This window comes from Peromyscus eremicus, chromosome 15 (assembly GCF_949786415.1).
Source record: "Peromyscus eremicus chromosome 15, PerEre_H2_v1, whole genome shotgun sequence".
Lineage (NCBI taxonomy): Eukaryota > Metazoa > Chordata > Mammalia > Rodentia > Cricetidae > Peromyscus > Peromyscus eremicus.
This window is the reverse complement of record NC_081431.1, coordinates 41,245,183-41,251,972: the sequence shown is the minus strand read 5'-3', so window position 1 is coordinate 41,251,972 and position 6,790 is coordinate 41,245,183.

Genomic DNA, 6,790 nt, shown 5'->3' with positions numbered 1-6,790 from the left:
GCTTCAACGCCCCAAATGACAGTAACATGAAACAGTCTCACTGAAGTATAGGATGTGGTAGACGTGTGTACGCTGGAAGCCCATAGCATGACAGCCCTGGCTAAGCAAGGTCTTCACTAACGTACAGATGAACAGTGCGGGAGGGAACAAGCTAGGATGAAGGAGAAATGCCCACCACAGTGCAGAAGGTGGAGCAGACCCTCCGTTGCACCCACTAGCTAGCTATGTGATTCTTGCAGTCCCCACTATTTAGACACTGAGTATCAGGTAAAAAGCACTTGGAGAGGGAGGGGGAAGAAAGCCAGGTAGAAGTGATAGACTATTGTTCTGCAGTTCAACCTTCAGTAGAAAGACAATCCACGATGAAGCCTACAGAGGGGGCTTAACCATGACCTAGTACAGGAAACTGTAATAGTCAGGAAATAGTTAGGACCTTGGATTCTCTTTTAAACAAGCAGTTGAAGAGAACTTGACCTGTGAGGCTGTGGAACATGGGAGTGGATGGGATCAGAGAAACAGAATACAATAACTACCTATCCTTCCTTAAGACAAAGAGTGCATAAACTGAGGGACACAAGGGACGTTAGTCCTTGATGGACTGGTTCATACCAGCCATAAGAATCTTGAATGAGAAAGTAGTACAGGTTAAAAAAAAATATATTAAGCTCAATGTATTAGTTGGGCAGTTAGTATCACCCCAGAGCATTCGGTATATGCTTCTCCTAATATAAAAAAAATTATATTAGGGGTGGAAATTATTGACCCAGCCCTTAAGCTGGTTGTGGCCAATAGAAAGTCAAGGGCCATAGTGCTGGCCAGAAGCCTATAAGAACCAGGGGTCTGAGCCGGGCGGTGGTGGCGCACGCCTTTGAGCCCAGCACTCGGGAGGCAGAGGCAGGCGGATCTCTGTGAGTTCAAGGCCAGCCTGGGCTACCAAGTGAGTCCCAGGAAAGGCGCAAAACTACACAGAGAAACCCTGTCTCGAAAAACCAAAAAAAAAAAAAAAAAAAAAAAAAAAAAGAACCAGGGGTCTGGCCGTAGGGGCTGGCATAACTAGAGCACGGCGCTAGGATTTAGGCTAGACCGTAACGGAGCAAGGCAGTCCTCCCAAGACCGTCAGGCGTGGAGGGACTGCAGTGGCTTCAGGCAGAAGCAGCACCCCAGGACGTAGAGGCTGCATGGTTCACAGAACACATGAAATATGGGGACTAGATGGAGTGGTGTTCCCCATACACACGGCTAACCCAATATTGCTCTTTTGATGAAACAACTGATAGAGGCGATTGGACCTTTTTGTGCTATGTTGGACCTTGCTGGTGATCCCTTTTCTCTATCCTCTTAGCTACCCAGATGGCACTTACTAGAAATCCACGTGGGGAAGCCTTGAGAGATTCTCTCCATCATCTGTAATGTTTCTTTCTGCAGCATTGACCCTTGAGTGAGGTACAGAGTACATGAGCATCCAGAGGAATAGTAAAGACAGTAGCTAAGGAGTTGTTGTTTTCTTAAGGGTACTGTAAGGGCAGAAAGGGGCCCTCCCAGAGGCTATAAGACTGCTGAATGAAAATCCCAAAGCTAGGAGTAAGTTGCCTCCCTTTGAGCTGTGGGCCAGTGTCTGGCTAGTTTTTATGTCAACTTGATACAAGTTAGTGTCATCTAAGAGGAGGGGACCTGGAAAAAATGTCTCCATAAGGTCCAGCTGTAGACAAGACAACAGGGCATTTTCTTAGTTAGTAATGGATGGGAGATGGCTCGGTCCATTATGGATGGAGCCATTGCTGGGCTGGTATCTTGGGTTCTAAAAGAAAGCAGGCTAAGCAAACCATAAGGAGCAAGCCAGTGAACAGCACTCCTCCGTGGTCTCTGCATTAGCTCCTGCCTCTAGGTTCCTACCTGGTTTGAGTTCCTGCCCTGGCTTTCCTCAATGGACTGTGATTCAGGATATACAAGCTGAATAAACCAAGCTGCTTTTGGTTATGGTGTTTCATCACTGAAATAGGAAACCTAAGGAAGACAGTCAGGGAGGCCCCTGAACCACCACAGACCATAAAGGTTATTGCTATTGCTGTTGGTTGCATGCCACAACTAGATAACTTCCTCCTGCTGAAGACACCAGATGTTTTGGCTGAATGGAATGAAGAAATCAAGCCTGTACTGAACGGAATCTCCCATCCTACTGGCTTATTTTCATAATACCAGGAGATGAAGAATTGTCACCAACTATTCTGCTTGGCTATTGACCCTGCATGCTACAGGACCAACATGTCAGGCCAGAAGTTCTCACTGGTATAATAGTGTCTCAACTGTTTTGGGTGTGACCAACTGCTTTCCTGTTATATTTAATGCCTATAACACAGGAGGGAACTCACAGATGGTATACTGTAAGCCAGAGCAAAAACCAAGAACTAGGGAGATAATAGGCCTCAGTGGGGATGTCATTGCTATTGCTTTGTTAAATAAATGTGATTTTCCTGTCAAATTGCCTTTTAAACATTTGTGGTTATGGCTATGAATCACTGTTGGAGAATATTATTTTAAGATGTGTTACATTTGTTTATGCTGTGGAACATTTGTTTAATAATGCAAAGATGTGTTGCATTCTTTTATGTTGCATTGTTTAACTCTGTGAAGCTCTGTTACTGTGTCTGTCTAAAACACCTGATTGGTCTAATAAAGAGCTGAATGGCCAATAGCAAGGCAGGAGAAAGGATAGGTGGGGCTCTCAGGCACAAAGAATAAATAGAAGGAAAAATATGGGAGAAAAAAAAAGAAGAAAGAGCAAGAGAACAAGGAGAGGAGGATACTAGGGGCCAGCCACCCAGCCACACGGCCAGCCATGGAGTAAGAGTGAAAGTAAGATTACGAAGTAAGAAAAAGGTAAAAGTCCAGAGGCAAAAAGTACATGGGATAATTTAAAGTTAAGAAAAGCTTGCAAGAAATAAGCCAAGCTAAGTCCAGGCATTTATGATTAAGAATAAGCCTCTATGTGTGATTTATTTGGGAGCTGTGTGGCAGGCCCCCCCAAAAAGCAAAAACAACCAACAACAAATCACTGTTTCTATCAGTCTTAACTGGTCATGGGAGGAAACTTCTTTTTCCAATAGGAAGTATACTGCAGACTCAGAACCTCATCATGCTTTCGAAAACAAGTGACTGTTGCTGTAATGAAGAAAAATAGTCAGACTTCTCTATGACCTCTTTCAAGGCTCAGGGATCATTACAGAAGACAAGACAGAAGGAATGTAAAACCTGGAGGAAGGGGTACAATGTAGTGCAGCAATTTCCTCTAAATTGAAATATTCTTGAAGAGAAATTCATTAAGACTCAAGAAGTAAACAAGACTTATAATGCTCAGGAAGTAAAAAACCTACAAGTCGGGGCTGGAGAGATGGCTCAGGGCTTAAGAGCACTGACTCTTCTTCCAGAGGACCCGAGTTCAACTCCCAGCACCCACATGGGAGCTCACACCTGTCTGTAACTCCAGAGGACCCCAACACCCATAGCAAAAAACACAAATGCACATAAAAATAAAATGAAATATAAAACCTACAAGTCTCAGGGAGTTCCTGAAACTTACAAGATTCATGAGGACACTCCCCAGAGCTACTCCTTGCAGTAAGGACTTAGCAGGAAGAAGAGTCTAACTGATTTGTATTAAGCTTCCTACAAGTTCTTCAGAGAGCCCTAAGAGTGCAGTTTTGTAAGTTGTTATTCAAACTGAGGTGGGCTTCTTGGTGATGCAATTGGTTTTGAGTTATCCATTCTCCTTTAATTCTTCATCCATAGTCCTCTAAGTCATCCATATAAACTCATTGGTTCAACAAACTAGACTTTTGTGAAATAGCTTTCTTGGTATGTTGTTGAAGCCCCATCTAGGGTGAGTTGACTTTGTTTATATTTCCTCAGGAAAAGTTATGCAATACTATGACAACACATGAAAAGACAGACTTCCTATTGAAAAGCAGAAAAACAGAGTCTTGAGATTTTTATAAAGTTAACCAAGTTTCAGCGAAGGCTGACTCCTTAGGCTGAACAGGATTGTTACACCAAGGCAGGTCCTAATGGGCAATGGTTGAGGTTCAGAGATGGATTGGGTACATCTTGGTTGATGTACACAAAAGTACTGAACCCCCAGGTTGGAATTTCCAGATTCCCCTGACCCCTTTGCGCTCATTTCTGTCCATTAGAAGTCTAAGTCTTGCATGCTTGAAGAGAATGCCTAAGCCTGCCTTGAGACCTCATGCACCTCTTGTGAGAGGACCTATCCCTGGTCAAAGAGGGTCAAGACCCAACATAATCCAACCAGGTCATTGCTGGCTCAGGAAAGAAAAGGTCTAGACACCGAGGGAGCTGGCCAGTATTGCTGGCTTGAACTGGGGGACGCATATGAGAACAGTAATTGAGGGCGCTGGAGCAGGGATGCAACATGAAATTGGATAAATTCAATACAGCTAGATTTTAAGTCATTAACACAAAACCTGACCCTGTGTGATTGTTTTATCTTGACAACCTGACTTGTCCCAGGTCGTCTTTCCTGCACTAGTCATATTCTACCTAAGCCAAATTCTTTTCTTGTTTAGAGGGATGTGCTTTTCTTTGATTTGTTCTTTGACAACTCATACATGGAAAAGATGCATCTTGATCATATGCACCCCACCTCCTCCCTCCCTCTCTCCACAGGAATGTCCTCAGTATCTCTACATTCTCCTTTTTGTTAGTACCCCCCGAGTCCCGTCAGGGGCGCCTGCTGGAATGCCGACTGGTCTTGTTAGCGTGGTCTTGTGTAGGAACCCATGACTGCAGCGTTCACAGGTGCAATGCCGCGTCATGTCCCCAGGGCAGATTTCACAGCACGGCTCCCTGTCATCTGCTCTCACACCCTTTCCAACCCTCTTCCACACGGTTCCCTTATAAGCCAAATTCCTTCACTGCTTTGTGAGAGCAGCTAATGACTCTCTCTGGCTTTTTGTTTTGTTTTGTTTAAGACAGGGTCTCACTTTGTAATACTGCATTGTTTTTCCCTGAGACAGGCTTTCTTTGTGTAGCCCTGGCAGTCCTGGAACTGGCACTGTAGACCAGGCTGGCCTCGAACTCACAGAGATCCACCTGTCTCTGCCTCCCTAATGCTGGGATTAAAGGCGTGAGCCACCACCACCCAGCTGTAAAAGTTTTTTTTTTTTGTTTTTTTTTTTTTTTTGGTTTTTCAAGACAGGGTTTCTCTGTGTAGCTTTGCACCTTTCCTGGAACTCACTTGGTAGCCCAGGCTGGCCTCGAACTCACAGAGATCCACCTGGCTCTGCCTCCCGAGTGCTGGGATTAAAGGCGTGCGCCACCACCGCCCGGCTGTAAAAGTTATTTTTAAGAAGACTCAGGTTAAATATTGATTATTCTGGGAAGAAAAGTAATTTTCTTTCACACTTTTTTTGTTTTATGGTTATATATTTTGCTGAATGTGTATGAGTGTGTTGCCTACACGTGTGTATGCACCTGCAGCATGTGTGTGCAGTTCCCACAGGGGTCAGAAAAGCATCAGATCCTCTGGAACAGGAGCTGCCCTATGAGTTCTGGGAATCGAACCCTGGACCTCTGCAAGAGCAACAAGTCGTCTTAACTGCTGAGCCATCTCTCCAGCCCCAACACAGTATGACTTTAAAATATGTATGTAATAATCATAGTCCTTACACATGGCAACACTCTACTGGCCCATCTGTGCCCTTCACAAGGGCTAGGATGACAGAACTTGTGTCTTTTATCTGTATGCCTTCGGCATCTACACAGGCACCCAGTAAGTTCCTAAGAAACATCTGTTCGTTTCTAGAGGAAAGGAAAGTTGCTGCTGTTTTTGAATTTTAAACTCGTTGTCTTAGGGCCGATGTTGTTTATTGCTCTGAACCTAAGGACTTAAAAAAATAATAGTAAAGCAGACACAGGTGGATCTCCGTGAGTTTGAGGCCAGCCTGGGCTACAGAGCGAGTTCCAGGACAGGCTCCAAAGCTACACAGAGAAACCCCGTCTTGAAAAACCAAAAAAGAAAAGAAAAAAAATAATAATTAAAATTTTAAAAAGAAATTTAAAAATTCAAAAAAGTATTAAAAACAAAACAAAAACAGTAGAGTAAGCAGCGAGTACAATGGGTGCCTGTAACCGTAGTGCCTCGGAGGCAGACAGAGGACCCTGCGAGTTTGAGGCCCGGTCTACACAGTGCATCAGACAAGCATGGACTGTACAGTGAGACCCTTCACACACATACACACACACACACACACACACACACACACGCACACATGCGCTCTTGTGATAATGAATGGAGAGAGAAGAAAAGGAAAAAAGAGACAGCAAGTAATAGATTTTAATTTGGGTGGGTGGACTTGGTTATAATGGAATCACAGTTTAAAAAGCCACGGACTCCCAACTAATCTAGCAAAGTGAAGAATCCAGAATAATCCAAGTCATAATTATTATCTGCACTACAGTAACATGGTCTGAATGGGAATGTTTTCTTCAAAATAAACTCACAACTTAACACAGTGTCCTTCCAAATGAGCAAGAAGGCAGGCAGGTGTTTTCCCAAGGCACCTCGGCTCAGGAGCTGTGGGGCCTCAGCACAGAGTTCACAGCTAGTGTAAACAGACAGTATTCCAACTGGCTCCACGTACACTCAGTCTCAAATACCAGAAACTGGGGTTCTGTTGTTCTTCAAAGGCCTTGAGCAGCCTTTAGGAAAATACTCACAGCTTGCCCACATTGCTGCCACTGGAAATCCATGTTCACATTAAGGTTTACAGAGCTG